Source organism: Bubalus bubalis, chromosome 18 (genome assembly GCF_019923935.1).
Source record: "Bubalus bubalis isolate 160015118507 breed Murrah chromosome 18, NDDB_SH_1, whole genome shotgun sequence".
NCBI classification, from domain to species: Eukaryota; Metazoa; Chordata; class Mammalia; order Artiodactyla; family Bovidae; genus Bubalus; species Bubalus bubalis.
The window spans coordinates 58,675,833-58,698,062 of NC_059174.1; the positions used below are offsets into that span (position 1 = coordinate 58,675,833).

General features: G+C 44.5%; 1 protein-coding gene and 1 long non-coding RNA gene across 2 annotated transcripts in view; one reads left to right on the forward strand and one right to left on the reverse strand.

Moving 5' to 3' along the window:
• Positions 1-22,230, reverse strand: part of LOC102415868 (zinc finger protein 665-like) — a 323,254-nt gene that overhangs the window by 228,534 nt on the left and 72,490 nt on the right. The gene's annotated exons all lie outside the window — the stretch shown is intronic.
• Positions 741-3,472, forward strand: LOC123465125. Its single transcript, XR_006640214.1, has 3 exons — positions 741-1,119; positions 2,306-2,545; positions 3,416-3,472. It is a non-coding gene; the product is annotated as an uncharacterized LOC123465125 (long non-coding RNA).

The following is a 22,230-nucleotide window of genomic DNA, read 5'->3' on the forward strand; positions in this document are numbered from 1 at the left end:
ATCTAGATCTAATCCGCTCCCAAACCTGCACACTACTTGTTTCCACTTTATTTAGTTTATGTTTCCCTACTTTTTTCTCCGTCTCCCTTTCTCTTCCCCTCTGCGCTCCTGCTGTGCCTGTCCTCCTCTCTACTTCTTCCCTGACTCCCATCCGGCCTCTCTCTGCCATCTGTTCCCTGTAAAATGCTTTTAATCCAACCTCCTTGATGATCCTAAATCTCCAAGAATCTCTGCCCTCCCTTCCTCCCCTCTCTGGCACCCCCAAGCGGCTATGCTTCCTCTCAGCTTCCTTTTCTCAGCTCCTCCAATCACTGCTAAGTCGCTTCAGTCGTGTCCGACTCTGTGTGACCCCCTAGACGGCAGCCCACCAGGCACCGCCGTCCCTGGGATTCTCCAGGCAGGAACATTGGAGTGGGTTGCCATTTCCTTCTCCAATCACTAGGAGTCCCCTTTGTCTCTCAGCAGGATATTGCTCTGTAAGCCAAGATCCCAACTCTTGTGTCCCCTTTGCGGGCTCTCTGTGTGAACTGCCTCTCCACTGTTGCCCTCTTTGGGACCTGTGATTTACAGCCCCTCTCCCTTGAAGGCTATACAAGGGGGCGACAGAGGATGAGATGGTTAGATACCATCCCTGGACTCAACAGACATGAATCTGAGCAAACTCTGAGAAATAGAGGGGTCGTAAAGACTCGGAATGAACACCACTACCTCCCTATCTTGCTCACCTTTAATTCTCAGGAAATTCTGCTTTTGTCTAAACTTTTTCCCTAACCGCTACCTTCAAGGCCGATTCTTTTTCATGCTGTTGTCTCTTCACAAGTCCCTCACCAATACTCTTCATTGCCGTCGCTTATCCGTCATCCTTTTCTCAATTCAATATTTCTCTAGGAGTCGCTGTCTCTGCTGCTTCTAACCCCCCGGCCTCCAAATATGCAGGGATGGCGACTGAATAAGAAGCCCGGTTTCCGCAAAAGCCAAATCGCAACGGGTGGAATTTGGAACGGAAGAACCTCGGGTGTCACGTGACTGGCGCAGGTCACCTCCCCGACACGGGACAGGGCAACGTCACTATGAAGGCATGGCCTGCGGGGCGGAAGGGCCGGCCTGAGGAGACTTGAGGTGAGAGGGACTGGGAGGGAAGCGGTCTCAGCAGCGGGGCCGGCTCTCCAAAATCCCAGAACCGGGGAGCGGGGTGGTCGGGGCGGCCAGGGGCCGAGAGGACGAGGCTGGGGGCCGCGGAGCTAATAAACCCACCGTATGCGGTGTAGGAAGGGCAGAGGGGTCAGTGAGGTCAGTAAATGGTTTGAAGCAGGCAAGAGCTGCGAAACGAAGCGTCGCTGTGGACCAAAAGCTGGAAGCGACTTTAAAGCAAAATGGAGGCGCTCCTTTGCTGCTCACCAAGACGTCTGAACTTGCTGGGGATGGTGAGACGGGCGCGGGGATTGAGAGTCACTAGCGAACCTGAGGCTCGTGGTACCGAGGAAAGGAGGCAGCAGGCCGCAGGTTTAATTAGAAAGAGAGAAACTCACGCTGACCTGAGAGACCGCCACTCGCCGCGCTCCGCTTCCTGGTTTGTGGGACGCTGCCCGCACGCGCCTTGAAAGGGCGGAGCGGCCTGGGGGCGGGGACTCAGCCGAACCTGGTCGCCGGGGGGCGGGGCATTGAGCGAAGCAGAAGACGCGTGGGGACAGCGGAAGTGTTAGGAGCAGCTTCGGGGCATGGGGGGGCCGGGCCTCCGGGCGCAGTGGGCGGGGCGGGGCGGCGGGGAGAAACAATTCATTACTGCAATCACCTCTGAAGGTGACTGTAGCCGGAATATTAAAACAGGTCTGCTCCTTGCAAGGAAAGTTATGATAAACCCAGACATTGTATGGAAAAGGCATATATAATTCCAGAATACCTAAAGAGTGAAACGCAATTTTGAAAGCTATCATAGTCGTTGCATTTCTAAGTATAAAGTGTTTGGTGAACCATGAGTTTGAAGCAGTACCTGAAGGCCTTGCCACATTCTGTACACTAGCAAGGTTCTCGCTAGGATGGATCATCTGATGGTTGGTAAGGTGTGACCCTGAGGTAAAGGTTCTACACACTCATGTCACATGTACGCTTTCTCTCCAGAATGAGTTCTTTACTGAATCCTGACTTCAGACTGTTGTCTAAAACCCCTGATGCACTCATTTCAGTGATATAGCTTCTACCTAGGGAATATTCTCAAGAAGCCGAAGGTGTAAACACCTGAAAAGCCTGGCCACATTGATTGCAGTCGTATGGTCTCTGCAGTATGGATCACCTGATGTCTTTTCAGGCCTGAATGCCAACTGAAGGATTTGCCACCCTCGTACACTTGTAAAGTCTCTCTATATTATGAATAATCTGATGATGGGAATGATCAGCCTATTACTGAAGCTCTGACCACACACATTATATTTATGATTCCCTCCAATCTAGACTGGAGGGATTGACTGCACTCTAAATGTATGGCTTCTCACCAGCATGAATTTTGTAAAAACCAAATGGCTTCCGAAACACATAACACAGGCACTAGGTGAGTAAGACTTCAATTCTAATTACTTATCTGATGGTTAGTTACATCTGAACACAGAATCAAAGCTTTGCCACACCTAGCACATTTCATGTGGTTTTCCTCCAGTTTGACTTTTCTGAGAGTCAAAAAGTAGATATACTTAACTGCATTTACTACACTTGTAAGTTTTCATTGCCATATGGATTCTCAGATGATCTGCAAAGTCATTCCTTGTGACTGAAGGGTTTGTCACATAAATTACATTTATGTGGTTTCTCTCCTCTAGGAACCGCCTAACGGTCAGTTAAGGCTGAGCAAGCACTAGAAGCTCTGCCAAATTTGAATGCTTTCTATACAGTATGAATTCTCTGATGAATTATAAGGCCTGAACTCAGATAAAAGGCTCTGCCATACTCATTACATTTGCACTAAATGTCTCACAATTGTTCCATTCTTAACATTTTTCTCCACTATGAATTATCTATGATTTCTACATGGTCACTTCAAATATAACACTGCCCATATACATCACATCTCTACGCTTTCTCTCCTATATGAACTGCATGGCAGTGAGTTAAAGCTGACTGTTCACTAATATGTTTGGCACAATTGTTACCTTTCTAAGGTTTCTCCCCAGTATGAATTCTACAATGAACTGCAAGGTTTGCATTTAGATTAAAGGACTTGCCGCTGAGATCTCATTTATATGCTTTCTCTCCAGTATGACTTCCTCAATAAACTACAAGTTTTCCAATATGACTAAAACCCTTGCAACAGATATCACATTTACATGGTTTCTCTCTGGTATGAATTCTCTGATGAAATGCAAAGTAAGAGCTGGAACTGAAGACTCCTCCACCAAATTACATTTCTATGCTTTCTCTCCTATAGGAACTGCCTGATGCGGAGTTAAGGATGACTGTGCAATAAAACGTTTGTCACAATTGTTACGTTTGTCAGGTTTCTCTCCAGTATGAATTCTTCCATGAACTGCACAGCTTGAAGTTTGACTGAAGTCCTTCCACACACACATTTACATGGTTTCTCCCCAGTATGATATCTCTGATGAACTGCAAACTTTGCAGTTTGATTAAAGCCCTTGCCACACAGAACGTTGCTATGAGTGGGTTTTCTCCAGTTGAGGCTGCAGTGCACGGGCTTCTCACTGCAGCGCCTTCTCTTGTTTTGGAGCACAGGCTCTGGAGTGTGCAGGCTTCAGGAGTGATGGTCCCGGGCTCTAGAGCACAGGCTCAGTAGTTGTGCCGCATGGGCTTAGTTGCTTTGAGGGATCTTCCTGGACCTGGGGTGGAACCGTGCACCCTACATTGGCAGGCACATTCTTCTCCACTGTACTAGGAGGAGTCCTCAACATTATTTTATACTAGTTCAAAAAAATAAAAAGTAGTGTAAGCATAAAGTAACATACAAAAGACTTTAACTACAATCTCTATAAAATACCTATATTTAAAAATAATATGAGGGCTTCCCTGGTAGCAAAGTGGTAAAGGACCCTTTGGTCAGTGCAAGAGACATGGCTTTGATCACTGCTCCGGTACGATCCCATATGCCAAGGGTAACTAAACCCATGAGCCTCAATTTCTGAGCCAGGCTCTAGAGCCCAGAAGGTGAAACCACTGAAGCCAGCCTCCTCTAGAGCCTATGCTGCAAGAAAAGAGAAGCCCCAACAATGCCCACACACTGCAACTAGAGAGTGGCCACCACACAGAACTAGATAAAAGCCACTGCAGCAATGAAGAGCCAGTACAGCCAATAAAAATATTTAAAACACAGTGATATGATTTAATCCTTAATGTTAGGTATTCAGTTATTAACAAAGCCAAAGTTTATCTTTTTATTCCATGAACAAAATATTGCATTGAAATTAGGAAAGTTGGGGAATTTCCTGGAGGTCAAGTGGTTAAGTACTCATATTTTATTGCAGGGTTTCAGGTGCAATTCCTACTCAGGGAACTAAGACTCCACTAGCTGCATCATGTGGCCAGAAAATAAAGTAAAAAAACAAAAACAAAAAATGTTTATTTCATAGTTTCAATTAGATGGTATAATGAAACATACCCTAGCCCCGAAGTCCCTTTCTGAATTTTCCATTCCATTCCCAAATCCTTAAGATTTTCAAGGAGGCTCAATTACTTTTAAATGTACTACACAAAGTCAGAACTGATTTCCCCTTAGTGGTCTCTATCCATATTTTACAACATACTGTGCATGTTAATACCTGACATCCACCTGCAGCTTCCTTACCCTGGCTGACAGAGAGCAGACAGCACATCCAGATGGGCCCTAGCAATCCTTGCTGCCCAACAGCACTGAGACCCTGTCTCCAACCCGTGGGTGTGAAGCCCTGCCCAGGGTGGTGCCCAGGGGAGCCTCCTCACAGAGTCCAGGTCACAGGGTCATGGGGAGATGGGATCTAAGTGAGGACGACAGACCCTGACAGAAGGTGTCTGGTTGAGTGTGCATGTAAAGGTGTGAGACAGGATACTCCAGAGTCAGACAAGATTAGCGAGTCCAAAGACGGGTATTTCAGGAAGGACAGACTGAGAATCAACTGAAAATACAGTAAGAAATACTTCTTACCTGAGAAATAGCCATTCCTGACTGTTTTTTCCTCTTCCTCCTCTTCTGGGCATCCTGGGGCAACAGGAAGCTTCAGAGGGGGTGTCAAGAAAGTGGAAAACATGCTGTTTAATGCTTAGAGTCAACACAGCCCCTTCCTGTGTCCCAACCACACACACAGGGAGGACCTCACCATGTGGAACAGACAGTTCTCTGTCACGCGCTGTCTCAGGAGGGACACAGGACAGTCAACTCTGGCACAGAATCCAACACAGGCACTTTCCCACACTTTCCCTGGCATCACACTCCCCTCCTGGTGAGACCTCATGTACACAGCAGCAGGGGGCACCTCAGCTGACCTGAAACCCTTTTCACTGCCTCTTCTCCAGTACAGCTGAACAAGAGGGCTAAAGAGCAGAGACTACTGGGCGTGGGCATCACAACAGAAACACACCCAAGCTGTAAATCCAAGAACACTGAGCATTCAGAATGGAGACCAAGAACCTGGTCCTCTTGGGAAAACCTGGCAGCAATGGCGAATGAGGGATGGTTGGTAAAGAAGTCACAAGAGAAAGGTCCCATCTCACTGGCTCCTCTTCTCCGTGCTCACAGCTCACTGCCAGATACTTCAGGTCATTAAGGGGGTGTGCCGTTGTTGGATGGGGAGATGTCTCCTTCATATGCATTTAACTTCCATATCTTCTGGCCGCTCTAGCCACAGTAGTAAACTCAGCATCCCCTGCTCTGAGTAGATGAACTGCTAGAAAGCAAAGCTGCTGTCCAAGATGGCAAACGGTCCCTGGATGGACAGAGGTTAGAAGACCTGGGGGCTGCAGTGAGTAGACACAGCAGACTAAAACAAGGTGGCACTTCAAGACACTAGATCTATCAGGCTTTTCAGGATTCCTCACATCAGTTTTTTATTGAGTAATTAAGTGAACACATGGGGTAAGGATCAATTAGACTTGAAATGTCTAGAACAGATATAGCAACCATCATCACCTACCCTATCTCCTCTGTCTCCTCTGAGAATTCTTCAGCCGAACCCACATTCCCAGTCCTCACCCCCAGAGTGAGATGCTGCAAGCATGCTGCGAGGAAGAGAAATATGGGGCATCCTTCAGTGAAGGGAAAAGAGGAAAGATTACAAATAATTAAGGAAGAAGGGCATCTCTGATGAATGTGATATAGAAGCAGTAAATCTGGTTAATGTGACAGCAAATATCAGAAGGAAATGGGGAGACCTCTCTGGCCTAGACCTGAAGGAACAGAAAGAGCAAGAGCCACGGTGATGTAATGACCAAGGGTAGAAGAAAAAAACTAAAATCTGAGACAGAGAAGGTTTTGTTGTCTATGAACAAGGATTAAGTGAATGTGACCAGGACAGACAGACCATGAAAACAGGGTCAGCTTCCACGATGAGGCTGGAGACACTGGCAGAGACCTGAGGGTGACAAAGGGCTGTAGAGCCACCTGAGGAGTCAGGATGCTGCCCTGAGGACACGGGGAAGCAAGTGGAGGTGGGAGGCACCACTTCATATTGACCTCTATTCACAGAAGGCGGCTCACGATTGTCTCTCTGACTCTGAGCCTATGTTCCTGCCTCCATCCTACTGTTGTCCTTGTTGCATTGTGGAAAACTGATGTATTTCAAATTCTAAGGACAAGCGGCAACTCCCTCCAAGAACTGCCACACACAGTCACACACCCATTTTGGCCATCATTTCAGGGGTCACTGCTGCTCACCTTCTGGACTTGAGGAAACATCATCAGATCAACTCATAGCTCACTAGTCACCAGACCACATAAAAGAGAGAAAAATGGACCATCATACTGCCTGCTGAAATTAGGTCTTGATTCAATAAAAATTATCACTGACATCCTTACTAAGTGCTCATCAAAATAGTCTATAACTATTTATTAGTTACCAAAAAACATTTCCAAAATATAACATAAAGAGAAGACAGCAAAAGGGCCTCAAATAAACATGAAACAAACCTAAAGTTAATCAGCTTATTAAAATTTTTTCCTTGAATAATTCTGGTGCAAAGTGAAAAAAAAAAAAACAAAACTGTTAATATAGCATATATTTAGAAAAGAATGACTTGAACTAATTATAGGAGACCATGAAATCTTATCAGAAGCAAATAGTTGTTGAAAAGAAAGTAGGTACCAAATGAACTAATTGTTAACCCAAGCTACAAAAAGAATTAAATGTAAACAAAGGAGAAAGCAAAAAGGAAAACCATCACTAAGAGCATGTTTAAAGTTCCTTGAAAAGGTACCATGTAGTAACAAAGTCTGTCAATTCTAAGACCACTTCTCCTCTCCCACAACCTCTACTCCACACCAGGAAAAGGGAAGTGGGTGACCCACCTCTGAGAGTCAAGTCACTGCCTTAGCCCCCACCTCAACAGACTCTGCACATGGATGTTATCTTTCAATACAAATAATGATAACACCCACAAGCCTTACAGAAAGTTTAGAAATTCTCATCCTCCTCTGTATAATTTAAAGGAAGATATAAATTTATTAGACTGTAAAGCTAAAAAAAATCAATGTATCACGTCTTAATTCTTTATCCAACCAATTCAGCACTCGTCTGGATCTAGTCCCCTCCCCCACCTGCACACTAGTTGTTTCCACCTCATTTGGTTTATCTGTTTCCCTATTTCTTTCTCTGTCTCCCTTCCTCTTCCCCTCTGCCCTCCGGCTGTGCCTGTCCTCCTCTCTACTTCTTCCCTGACTCCCATCCTGCCTCTCTCTGCCATTTGTTCCCCATAAAGATGCTTACTCTCCAACCTCCCTGATAATCCAAAATCTCCCTGTATTTCTGCCTTTCTTTCTCCATCTCTGCCCTCCCTTTCTCCGAACTCTCTGGTACCTCCAAGTGCAATGCTTCAGTTCAGCTCAATTTCTTTCTCAGCTCCTCGAATCATTCAGTTCAGTTCAATTGCTCAGTCGTGTCAGACTCTTTGCGACCCCATAGACTGCAGCATGCCAGACTTCCCTGTCCATCATTAACTCCCTGGGCTTCCCTGGTGGCTCAGAGGGTTAAGCGTCTGCCTGCAATGCAGGAGACCCAGGTTCGATTCCTGGGTCAGGAAGATCCCCTGGAGAAAGAAATGGCAACCCACTCCAGTACCCTTGCTTGGAAAATCCCATGGATGGAGAAGCCTGGTAGGCTACAGTCCGTGGGGTCACAAAGAGTCGGATACTTCTGAGCGGCTTCACTTCACCAACTTCCACAGTCTGCTCAAACTCACATGCACCCCAACTCGGTGATGCCATCCAACCATCGCATCCTCTGTCATCCCCTTCTCCTCCCGCCTTCAGTCTTTCCCAGCATCAGGGTCTTTTCTAAAGAGTCAGCTCTTTGCAACAACTGGCTAAAGTATTGGAGCTTCAGCTTCAGCATCAATTCTTCAAATGAATATTCAGGACTGATTTCCATTAGGATTAAGTGGTTTTATCTCCTTGCAGTCCAAGGGACTCTCAAGAGTCTTCTCCAACACCAGACTTCAAAAGCATCAGTTCTTTGGTGCTCAGCTTTCTTCACAGTCCAACTCTCACATCCATACATAACTACTGGAAAAATCATAGCTTTGACTATATAAACCTTCATCTGCAAATTAATATCTCTACGTTTTAATATGCTGTCTAGGTTGGTCATAGCTTTTCTTTCAAGGAGCAAGTGTCTTTTAGTTTCATGGCTGCAGTCACCGTCTGCAGTGATTTTGGAGCCCAGGAATATAAAGTGCATCGCTGATTCCATTCACTAGTAGTCCCCTTTCTCTGCCAGCAGGATATTGTCTGTAGGTCAAGGTTCCAAATCTTGTATCCCCTTTGCGGGGTCTCTGTGTGAACTGCCTCTCCACTGTTGCCCTCTTTGGGACCGCTGATTTACAGCCCTTCTCCCTTGAAGGCTATAGAAGAGGGCGGCAGAGGATAAGATGGTTAGATAGCATCCCTAGACTCAACACCCGGAGAAGGCAATGGCGAACCACTCCAGTACTCTTGCCTGGAGAATCCCATGGACGGAGGAGCCTGGTAGGCTACAGTCCATGGGGTCGCTAAGGGTCGGACAAGACTGAGCGACTTCACTTTCACTTTCATGCATTGGAGAAGGAAATGGCAACCCACTCCAGTATTCTTGCCTGGAGAATCCCAGGGATGGCGGAGCCTGGTGGGCTGCCATCTATGGGGTCCCAGAGAGTCAGACATGACTGACGCGACTTAGCAGTAGCAGCAGCAGACTCAACACTACCTCCCTATGTTGCACATCTTTAACTAAACGGAGACCCTGCTGTTCTCTAAGCTTCTCTCCTTTACCCACCGTTACCTTCAAGGCTTATGCTCTATCATGTTGCTATCTCTTCCCAAGTTCCTCACCAATCCGCTTTGCTGCCATCGTTTCTCCATCATGTTTTTTTCAATTTCTAATTCTCTCGGAGTCGCTCTCTCTGCTTCTCCTAACCCTCCTGGCCTCCTATTTGCAGGGATGGCGACTGATTAAGAAGCACCCACCCGCAAGAGACACATTCCAGCGGGTAGTATTTGGGACACAGAACTACAGGTGTCACATGGCTGGCCCAGGCCACCTCCCCCCACACGGAGTCGAGGTAACGCTCTAAGGAATGACTGAGGGGCAGAATTACCGGCCTGATGAGACGCGATGACTGAACGGCTGGGAGCGCGTGGGGCTCATGAGCGGGACGGGCTCTCCAGAATCCCAGGACCGGGGAAAGAACCCGGCCTCTCCGGTAGCGGGGGCCGGCGCGGCCTCCAGGGGTCGAGAGGGCGAGCCTGGGGACAGCCGAGCGAATAAACCCACATCGTCCAAAAGAATTTCACGTGGTGCAGGAAGGGTAGAGGGGTCACTGAACTCAGAAATTGGTTTTAAGCAGGAAAGAGGTGGGAAACGAAGCGTCTCAGACCAAACGCAGGCATCCGTTTCAGAGCGAGTTGAAAGCAAAATGGAGGCGCCTCTTCGCCACACAGGGACATCTGAATTTGCTTGGGGTGGTGGGACGGCCGCGGGAATTTAGGTTCAGTAGCGACCCTCAACTCACATTACAGAGGAAAGCTAACAACCAGAAGAAAATTTAAAAGGAAAGACAGAAACTCAATTTTGGCTGAGACCTCCACTCTCTACTCTCCGATTACGGGTGTGTGACGCTGTGCGCACGCGCAGTGAAAAGCCGTAGCGGCCTGGAGGCGGGGCCCGAGCGGAGCCAGCGCTCAGGGGCGCGGGCTGGAGAGAAATCAGGCCTGCGTGAGGCCAGTGGGATGGTGAGGCGGCCGGGGTCTCACTGCAGTCAGTAAATGAAAAGACGGCCTGCTCCTTGAGAGGGAAGGTATCATAAAAGTAGACAGTGTATTTTAAAGCAAAGGCATCACTTTGCAAACGAGGGTCCCTAATGTCAAAGCTATTGTTTTTCCAGTAGCAGATACAGATGTGAGAGTAGGTCCAAAAACAAAGAAGAGCAAAGAATTGGTGCTTTTGGATTGTGGGGATAGAGAAGAATTTTGACAGTCCCTTGGACTGCGAGGAGTTCAGTACTGGGTGTTCATTGGAAGGACTGATATTGAAGCTGAAACTCCCAATACTTGGGCCATCTGGTGCGGAGAGCTGACTCATTTGAAAAGACCCTGATGCTGGGAAAGATTGAGCACAGGAGGAGAAGGGGACCACAGAGGATGAGATGGTTGGATGGCATCACCGACTCATAGACGTGAGTTTGGGTAGACTCCGGGAGTTGGTGATGGAAAGGGAGGCCTTGCAAGCTGCGGTTCATGGGGTCACAAAGAGTCGGACATGACTGAGCGACTGAACCAAACTGTTGGATCATTGTAAAAGCAAAAGAGTTCCAGAAAACTATCTACTTCTGCTTTATTGACTATGCCAAAGCCTTTGATTGTGTGGATCACAACAATCTCAGGAAAATTCTTCAAGAGATGGGAATACCAGACCACCTGACCTGCCTCTTGAGACAGCTGTATGCAGGTCAGGAAGCAACAGTTAGAACTGGATATGGAACACCAGACTGGTTGCAAATAGGGAAAGGAGTACACGAAGACTGTATTTTATCACCCTGCTTACTTAACTTATATGAAGACTACATCATGAGAAATCCTGGACTGCATGAAGCACAAGCTGGAATCAAGATTGCCAGGAGCTGCTGCTGCTGCTAAGTTGCTTCAGTCCTGTCTGACTCTGTGTGACCCCACAGATGGCAGCCCACCAGGCTCCACCGTCCCTGGGATTCTCCAGGCAAGAACACTGGAGTGGATAGCCATTTCCTTTTCCAATGTGTGAAAATGAAAAGTGAAAGTGAAGTCGCTCAGTCGTGTCCGGCTCTTAGCAACCCCATGGACTGCAGCCTACCAGGCTCCTCTGTCCGTGGGATTTTCGAGCCAAGAGTACTTGAGTGCATTGCCATTGCCTTCTCCGATTGCCAGGAGAAATGTCAATAATCTCAGATATGCAGATGACACCAGCCTTATGTCAGAAAGCGAAGAACTGAAGAGCCTTTTGATGAAAGTGAAAGAGGAGAGTGAAAAAGTTGGCTTAAACTCAACATTCTGAAAACTAAGATCATGGCATCTGGTCCCATCACTTCATGGCAAATAGATGGGGAAACATTGCAAACAGTGGCAGACTTTATTTTCCTGGTCTCCAAAATCACTGCAGATGGTGACTGCAGCCATGAAATTAAAAGACGCTTGCTTCCTAGAAGAAAAGTTATGACTAGCCTAAACAGCACATTAAAAAGCAGAGACATTTCTTTGCCAACAAAGATCTGTCTAGTCAAAGCTATGGTTTTTCCAGTAGTCATGTATGGATGTGAGATTTGGACTATAAAGAACACTGAGTACCAAAGAATTCATGCTTTTGAACTGTGGTGTTGAAGAAGACTCTTGTGAGTCCCTTGGAATGCAAGGAGATCCAAAGAGTCCATTCTAAAGGAAATCAGACCTGAATATTCATTGGAAGGATTGATGCTGAAGCTGAAACTCCAATACTGTGGCTACCTGATGAGAAGAACTGACTCATTTGAAGAGACTCTGATGCTGGGAACGATCGAAGGCAGGAGGAGGAGGGGATGTCAGAGGATGAGATGGTTGGATGGCACCACCGACTTGATGGCCATGAGTTTGACAAGCTCCAAGAGTTGATGATGGACAGGGAAGCCTGGCATGCTGCAGTCCATGGGGTCGGAAAGAGTCGGACACTACTGAGTGACTAAACTGAACAACTTGGAAGTCTACCATGATTCAACTAGAAAGCTTCAGCAGTTAAACATTTTCATAAGACTTCAGCGTATGGCTTCATCTGTCTCAACATCCAAACCAAACTTTGGGTGTGATTCCACCTTCTTTTTTCAGTGACTGCAAAGTAACAAGAACCAACATGTTGGGAACTGAATATATGAAATTTCTAGTTAACAAAAAAAATTCCCATCATATAGTGTGGATTGTAAAGTATTTCCGAATCTTCCCTGGTGCTCAGTGGTAAGGAATCTGCCTGCCAAGGAGGAAACATGGGACAAATCCCTGGTCTGGGAAATTCCTACATGTTTTGTAGATATCCCATGAGCCACAACTATATGACCAATAACAAGTGAATAATAAAAAATATTTCAGAATGCTCCCAGCTCACTTTTAACCTTATTGCCAAAGTTTTTTATTTCCTAATTTTTGCACAGTTATTATTCCTATTTTCACTTCATGTAAATTAGGCACATGCCATTAGTTTCATTTTAGCACAAGAGGACTCAGGAAATATAACTGCACTGTTATGTTCAGAGTGTGGAAAGAATAACTCAAGTGAAAATTATTAGACTATAATCCCAAAATTGGCTATTGTTTGATTTAATCATGAAAAGAAATTCTTCTACATTCTTTCAACCTTGAGAGCCTTTGGTGTGTTGCTAGTTTCTGTTATGAAGTACTGAGATGGCGAAAACTGTGTTGTTGGAAGAAACAGGATCCATTCAGGGTTATGGGGAAAATTACACAAATTTTATTAGAGCACAAGACTTATGATACATTCTGAAGAAAACAACGGTACAACAGAAATGGCAGCTATCAATGATAAAACAGATACACACACATATTTTTCTGGTTCTTTTGACTCCAGTTTCTTCAAAATAGCTTTCCACAAATATTGTATTAGTGGTTTATCTCCAGGGTATATGTTCTTAGATACCTAAAGAGTGAGCAATAATTATCACAACTGCCATAAAATTTGCATTTCCAAGTATAAAATATTTGGTGAAAACCGAGATACAGAGAGTACCTAAAAGCCTTGCCACATATTCTACACTGGTAAGGTTCTCTCTAGTATGGATAAACTGATGAATGGTGAGATGTGATCCCAAGTTAAGGTTTACATACTCATGTCACTTGTCAGCGTTCTCTACAAAATTAGTTCTTTACTGAAACCTGACTTCAGACTGTTGCCTAAAAACCCTGACACATTTATTATTACATTGATACAGTTTTTATCTAGTGTGAATATTCTCAAGAAGCTTAAGGTGTAAAACAAAAGGCCTGGCCACACTGATAACATTTGGAAGGTCTCTCGAGTATGCATCGCCTGATATCTTTAGGCCTGAATGGCACCTGAAGGAATAATGAATTTTCCTGATGAAGGGAATGATCAGCCCATTACTGAAATCCTGGCCACAGACATATGATTTCCTCCAGTGGAGGGATTGATTGTGCTCTGAATGTACGGATTCTTGCCAGTAGGTATTTTCTCATGTTTTGTAAAAAACTGAACACCTTCCAAAAGACTTACCACATGCACTACGTGCATAAGATTTCAATTCACATTAATTACCTGAGGATCAGTTAGGTCTGAATACAAAAATCAAAACTTTACCACATCTACCACATTCATGCAGTTTTCCTCCAGTTTGACTTTCCTGAAGGCCTAAAACTTCATATACTTTACTTCATTCACTACATTTGTAAGTTTTCACTGCACTACTGACTCTCAGATGATCTGCAAAGTCATTCCTTGTGACTGCAGGCTTTGTCATATAAATCCCATTTATGTGGCTTCTCTCCTGTATGAACGGCCGAATGGTCAGTTGTGGCTGAACGTGAACTAGAAACTTTGCCATGTTCATTTTTATGCTTTCAATAGAGTATGAATTCTCTGATGAATTATAAGGCCTGAACTAAGATTAAAGGCTTTGCCATACTCATTACATTTGCACTAAAATGTTTCTCACAATTCTTCCATTTGTAACAGTTTTCTCCACTATGAATTATCTGATACTTCTTATGATGGTCATTTCAAGTAAAGCACATACATCACATTTCTATGCTTTCTCTCCTGTATGAACAGCCTGATGGTGAGCTAAGTAAGACTGACTGTCCATTAAAACGTTTGTCACCATTGTTTCAATTGTAAGGTTTCTCTCCAACATGAATTTTCTGATGAACCGTAAGGTTTGCATTTAGATTACAAGCCTTGACATTGAGATCATATTTATGTGTTTTCTCTCCAGTATGAATTCATCTCCAGATGAATCCCAAGTTGTGCACATCAAGTAAAGCATCAGCCACAAACATTTATATGGTTTCTCTCCAGTATGAATTTTGGATAAACTGCAAGCTTACCAATATGACTAAAGGCCTTGCCACAGACAACACATTCATATGCTTTCTCTCCAATATGAATTCCCCGATGAATTGCAAGGTTTGCAGTTTGACTAAAGGCCTTGCCACATACATCACATTTATATGGTTTCTCTCAAATATTAGTTCTCCAATGAACAGCAAAGTAACAGCTGTAATTGAAGACTCTGCCCCATAGATACATTTCTATGCTTTTCTCTTGTATGAACTGCCTGATAGAGAGATAAGAATGACTGTGCACTAAAACCTCTGTCACCATTGCTAATTTGTAATGTTTCTCTGCAATATGAATTCTTTGATGAAATGCAAGGGCTGATTTGAAACTAAAGACCTTGCCACATACATCACATTTATATGCTTTCTATCCAGTATGAATTTTCTGATGAGATGTAAGGCTTCCTTTTACTCGAAAGGCCTTGCCACACACATCACATTTGTATGGTTTCTCGTCTGAATGAATTTTCTGATATATGAGGCTTCCATTTAAACTAAAGGCCTTGCCACATATATCACATTTATATGGTTTCCCTCCAGAATGAATTTTCCAATGAGTTGCAAGGCTTCCATTTATAGTAAAGGCCTTACCACATGCAACATATTTATATGGTTTCTCTCCAGTATGAATTTTCTGATGCGATGTAAGGGTTCCATTTACTCTAAAGGCCTTGCCACATACATCGCATTTATATGGTTTCTCTCCAGTATGTATTTTCTGATGCAATGTAGGGGTTCTGTTTACTCTAAAGGCCTTGCCACATACATCACATTTATATGGTTTCTCTCAGCAATGAATTTTCTGATGAGATGTAAGGCTGCCATTTACTCTAAAGGCCTTGCCACATACATCACATTTATAGTGTTTCTCTCCAGTATGAACCCTATGATGAACTGCAAGTTGCGTGCTTCAAGTATAGACACAGCCACATACATCACATTTATATGGTTTCTCTCCAGTATGAAGGATCTGATGAACTGCATGATTTTCTTTTCGAGTAAACGCCTGTCCACACATGTCACATTTATATAGTTTCTCTCCAGTATGAGTTCTCTGATGAACTGCAAGGTAACACCTGGAACTGAAGACTTTGACACATAAAGTACATTTATGTGCTTTCTCATCTGTATGAACTGCTGCTTCTAAGTCGCTTCAGTCATGTCTGACTCTGTGCGACCCCACAGATGGCAGCCCACCAGGCTCCTCCATCCCTGGGATTCTCCAGGCAAGAACACTGGAGTGGGTTGCCACTTCCTTCCCCAATGCATAAAAGGGAAAAGGGAAAATGACATGACTCTTAGCGACCCCATGAACTGCAGCCTACTAGACTCCTTCGTCCATGGGATTTTCCAGGTAAGAGTACTGGAATGCGGTGTCTGTGCCTTCTCCATGTATGAACTACTTCATGTATTTTTAAGGACGCCCGAGTGAAAAAACTTTTGTCACAGCTGTTACATTTGAAAGGTTTCACTTCAGTATGAATTCTCCAATGAATTCCAAGTTGTCTGTTTCCGGTTAAGCCACAGCCACATACATCACATTTATACAAATTCTCTCCAGTATGAATTCTCTGATGAATTCCAAGCTTTGACTTTCGAATACAGCCATGGCCACATACATCACATTTTTATGGTTTCTCTCCAGTATGAAGGATCTGATGAAGTATACAGCTTTCTTTGCGAGTAAAGGCCTTTCCACACACATCACATTTATATGGGTTCTCTCCAGTATGAACTCTCTGATGAATTTCAAGTTGTGACTTTCGAGTATAGCCATGGCCACATACATTCCATTTATATCGTTTCTCTCCAGTATGAAGGATCTGATGAAGTGCACAGCTTTCTTTGTGAGTAAAGGCCTTTCCACACACATCACATTTATATGGTTTCTCTCCAGTATGAGTTCTCTAATGAACTGCTAGACAACACTTAGAACTGAACATTTTGCACACAAATTACATTTACATGCTTTCTTATTTGATTGAACTGCCTAATGTTTATTGAATGATGACAGTGCAAAAAAAAGTTTGCCACAGCTGTTACACTTGTAAGATTTCACTTCAGTATGAATTCTCTGATGATTTCTAAGTTGTCTCCATCCGGTAAAGTCACAGCCACATACATCACATTTATATGGCTTCTCTCCAGTATGAACTTTCTGATGAATTCCAAGTTGTGACTTTCGAGTATAGCCACAGCCACACACATCACATTTATATGGTTTCTCTCCAGTATGAGTTCTCTGATGAACTGCTAAATAACACCTGGAACTGAACATTTTGCCACACAAATTACATTTACATGCTTTCTCATCTGTTTGAACTGCCTGATGTTTATTTAAGGATGACAGTGCAAAAAAACGTTTGCCACAGCTGTTACATTTGTAAGATTTCACTTCACTATGAATTCTCCGATGAATTCTCTGTTGTCTCTTTCCAGTCACATCACAGCCACATACATCTCATTTATAAGGGTTCTCTCCAGTATGAACTCCGTGATGAATTGCAAGTCGTGACTTTCGAGTATATCTATGGCCACACATATCACATTTATATGGTTTTTCTCCAGTATGAAGGATCTGATGAAGTGAATGGCTTTGTTTGCAAATAAAGGTCTTTCCAGCATCCAAGGCCAGCGATGGCCGGGAGGGGCAACCCCATGTCCAAGGAACAGTGGCTGCGCAGGCGCAGGAGGGCCTAGAGGAGCTATTCCACGCTCAAGGTCAGGAGGAGCGGCAGTGAGGAGATACCCCTCGTCCAAGGTAGGAGCAACAGCTGTGCTTTGCTGGAGCAGCCGTGAAGAGATATCCCACGTCCAAAGTAAGAGAAACCCAAGTAAGACAGTAGGTTTTGCAACAGGGCATCAGAGGGCAGACACACTGAAACCTTACTCACAGAAACTAGTCAATCTAATCACACTAGGACCACAGCCTTCTCTAACTCAATGAAACTAAGCCATGCCCGTGGGGCAACCCAAGATGGGCGGGTCATGGTGGAGAGGTCTGACAGAAGGTGGTCCACTGGAGAAGGGAATGGCAAACCACTTCAGTATTCTTGCCTTGAGAACCCTATGAACAGTATGAAATGGCAAAATGATAGGATACTGAAAGAGGAACTCCACAGGTCGGTAGGTGCCCAATATGCTACTGGAGATAAGTGGAGAAATAACTCCAGAAAGAATGAAGGGATGGAGCCAAAGCAAAAACAACACCCAGTTGTGGATGTGACTGGTAATAGAAGCAAGGTCTGATGCTGTAAAGAGCAATATTGCATAGGAACCTGGAATGTCAGGTCCATGAATCAAGGCAAATTGGAAGTGGTCAAACAAGAGATGACAAGAGTGAACGTCGACATTCTAGGAATCAGAGAACTAAAATGGACTGGAATGGGTGAATTTAACTCAGATGACCATTATATCTACTACTGTGGGCAGGAATCTCAGATGAAATGGAGTAGCCATCATGGTCAACAAGAGTCCGAAATGCAGTACTTGGATGCAATCTCAAAAATGACAGAATGATCTCTGTTCGTTTCCAAGGCAAACCATTCAATATCACAGTAATCCAAGTCTATGCCTCAAATAGTAACACTGAAGAAGCTGAACGGTTCTATGAAGACGTATAAGACCTTTTAGATCAGATCAGATCAGATCAGATCAGTCGCTCAGTCGCGTCTGACTCTTTGCAATCCCATGAATCGCAGCACGCCAGGTCTCCCTGTCCATCACCAACTCCCAGAGTTCACTGAGACTCACGTCCATTGAGTCAGTGATGCCATCCAGCCATCTCATCCTCTGTTGTCCCCTTCTCCTCCTGCCCCCAATTCCTCCCAGCATCAGAGTCTTTTCTAATGAGTCAACTCTTCACATGAGGTGGCCAAAGTACTGCAGTTTCAGCTTTAGCATCATTCCTTCCAAAGAAATCCCAGGGCTGATCTCCTTCAGAATGGACTGGTTGGATCTCCTTGCAGTCCAAGGGACTCTAAGGAGGCTTCTCCAACACCACAGTTCAAAAGCATCAACTCTTCAGCGCTCAGCCTTTTTCACAGTCCAACTCTCACATCCATACATGACCACAGGAAAAACCACAGCCTTGAATAGAGGAACCTTTGTTGGCAAAGTAATGTCTCTGCTTTTGAATATGCTATCTAGGTTGGTCATAACTTTCCTTCCAAGGAGTAAGCATCTTTTAATTTCATGGCTGCAGTCACCATCTGCAGTGATTTTGGAGGCCAGAAAAATAAAGTCTGACACTGTTTCCACTGTTTCCCTATCTATTACCCATGAAGTGGTGGGACCGGATGCCATGATATTCGTTTTCTGAATGTTGAGCTTTAAGCCAACTTTTTCACTCTCCACTTTCATTTTCATCAAGAGGCTTTTGAGTTCCTCTTCACTTTCTGCCATAAGGGTGGTGTCATCTGCATATCTGAGGTTATTGATATTTCTCCTGGCAATCTTCATTCCAGTTTGTGTTTCTTCCAGTCCAGTGTTTCTCATGATGTACTCTGCATATAAGTTAAATAAACAGGGTGACAATATACAGCCTTGACGAACTCCTTTTCCTATTTGGAACCAGTCTGTTGTTCCATGTCCAGTTCTAACTGTTGCTTCTTGACCTGCATACAAATTTCTCAAGAGGCAGATCAGGTGGTCTGGTATTCCCATCTCTTTCAGAATTTTCCACATTTTAGTGTGATCCACACAGTCAAAGGCTTTGACATAGTCAATAAAGCAGAAATAGATGTTTTTCTGGAACTCTCTTGCTTTTTCTATGATCCAGCAGATGTTGGCAATTTGATCTCTGGTTCTTCTGCCTTTACTAAAACCAGCTTGAACATCAGGAAGTGCATGGTTCACATATTGCTGAAGCCTGGTTGAACTAACACCCAAAAAAGATGTTCTTTTCATTATAGGGGACTGGAATGCAAAAGTAGGAAGTCAAGAAACACCTGGAGTAACAGGCAAATTTGGCCTTGGAGTACAGAATGAAGCAGGGCAAAGCCTAACACAGTTCTGCCAAGAGAACACACTGGTCACAGCAAACACCTTCTTCCAACAATACAAGAGAAGACTCTACACATGGACATCACCAGATGGTCAACACTGAAATCAGACTGATTATATTCTTTGCAGCCAAAGATGGAGAAGCTTTATACAGTCAGCAAAAACAAGACCAGGAGCTGACTGTGGCTAAGATCATGAACTCCTTATTGCCAAATTCAGATTTAAATTTAAGAAAGTAGGGAAAACCACTAGACCGTTCAGGTATGACCTAAATCAAATTCCTTATGATTATACAGTGGAAGTGAGAAATCGATTTAAGGGACTAGATCTGATAGATAGAGTGCCTGATGAACTATGGACTGAGGTTCATGACATTCTACAGGAGACAGGGATCAACACCATCCCCATGGAAAGGAAATGCAAAAAAGCAAAACGGCTGTCTGGGGAGGCCTTACAAATAGCTGTGAAAAGGAGAGAAGTGAAAAGCAAAGGAGAAAAGGAAAGACATAAGCATCTGAATGCAGAGTCCCAAAGAATAGCAAGAAGAGATAAGAAATCGTTCATCAGCCATCAATACAAAGAAATAGAGGAAAACAATAGAATGGGAAAGACTAGAGATCTCTTCAAGAAAATTAGAGATACCAAGGGAACATTTCATGCAAAGATGGGCTCGATAAAGGACAGAAATCGTATGGATCTGACAGAAGCAGAAGACATTAAGAAGAGGTGGCAAGAATACACACATACAAAAAAGATCTTCACGACCCAGATAATCACGATAGTGTGATCACTCACCTAGAGCCAGACATCCTGGAATGTGAAGTCAAGTGGGCCTTAGAAAGCATCACTACGAACAAAGCTAGTGGAGGTGATGGAATTCCAGTTGAGCTATTTCAAATCCTGAAAGATGATGCTGTGAAAGTTCTGCACTCAACATGCCAGCAAATTTGGAAAACTCAGCAGTGGCCACAGGACTGGAAAAGGTCCGTTTTCATTCCAATCCCAAAGAATGGTAATGCCAAAGAATGCTCAAACTACCGCACAATTGCACTCATCTCACACGCTAGTAAAGTAATGCTCAAAATTCTCCAAGCTAGGCTTCAGCAATACGTGAACCGTGAACTTCCAGATGTTCAAGCTGGTTTTAGAAAAGGCAGAGGAACCAGAGATCAAATTGCCAACATCCTCTGGATCATGGAAAAAGCAAGAAGAGTTTCAGAAAAACATCTATTTCTGCTTTATTGACTATGCCAAACAAAGCCTTTGACTGTGTGGATCACAATAAACTGTGGAAAATTCTGAAGGAGATGGGAATACCAGACTACCTGACTTGCGTCTTGAGAAACCTGTATGCAGTCAGAGAAGATTAGCCAGTCCAAAGACAGGTATTTCAGAAGGGACAGATTGCGAATCAACTGAGAATATGACCTTACCTGAGAAAGAGCCATGCCTGACTTGTTTTCTTTCATCTTCTTCTTCTTCTGGGCTTCACCCTCAGGTAACACGAATCTTCAAGGCGTATCAAAAAAGGTGGAAAACCTGGTGCTTAATGCTTAGAGTCAACACACTCCCTTCCTGAGCTCCAACCCCACACACAGGGAAGCCCTCACCATGAGGAACAGACAGTCCTCTGTGCCCACTGTCTCATGAGGGACTCAGGACAGGCAACTCCCACACAGAGTCCAACACAGGACTTTCCCACGCTTTCCCTTGGATCACACTCCCCTCCTGGTGAGGCCTCATGTACACAGCAGCAGGGGGCACCTCTGCTGACCCCACAGTCCCCTCAGACCACACAGCAGGCCCTGGTCCAGCCCCACTCAGAGCAGAGCGCTCTCCCCTCCCCCAGGGCCTGATCTCAGTCTCAGGAGTGGAGGCTAAGAGTCCTGGGCTCAATGTAGATCGAAATCATCTGCAGCCTGTGCACATTCCTGGGGCGAGGCCCCACACGAGAACCTGAGGAGTGTGTCTGATGGGGGAAGGGGACAAAACATGCCCAGGCAAAATGCCTCATGATCTCATGTGAAGCCTGGGTTGAACACCACTCAAGGATTCAAGTCCAGCCTACATGCCACTTTCTTCTTTACCAGCTTTACTGACATAGAACGGCCTATCAAGAAGGCGTTGTGTATACATTCCATGCATGTTGTGACCATGTGACACATGTATACACTTTGAAATATTTATCACAGATCACTAACCAGCACATCCATCACCTCCAAATTCCCGTGCTTTGCGTGTGGTGACAACACTGACGATTTATTCTCCTGTCAAATTTCCAGTAACACAGGATTAACTTCGGTCAGCATGCTGCACACACCTCCCCAGGATGCATTCATTTTACAGCTCAAATCTGTACCTTTTGACCAACATCTCCCCTTCTTCCCAACCTCCCAGCCCCAGATAACCACCATCCACCTGTCTGCTACTAGTGATTTTCACTTTTTCACATTCCACATAGTGGAAGCACATACAGA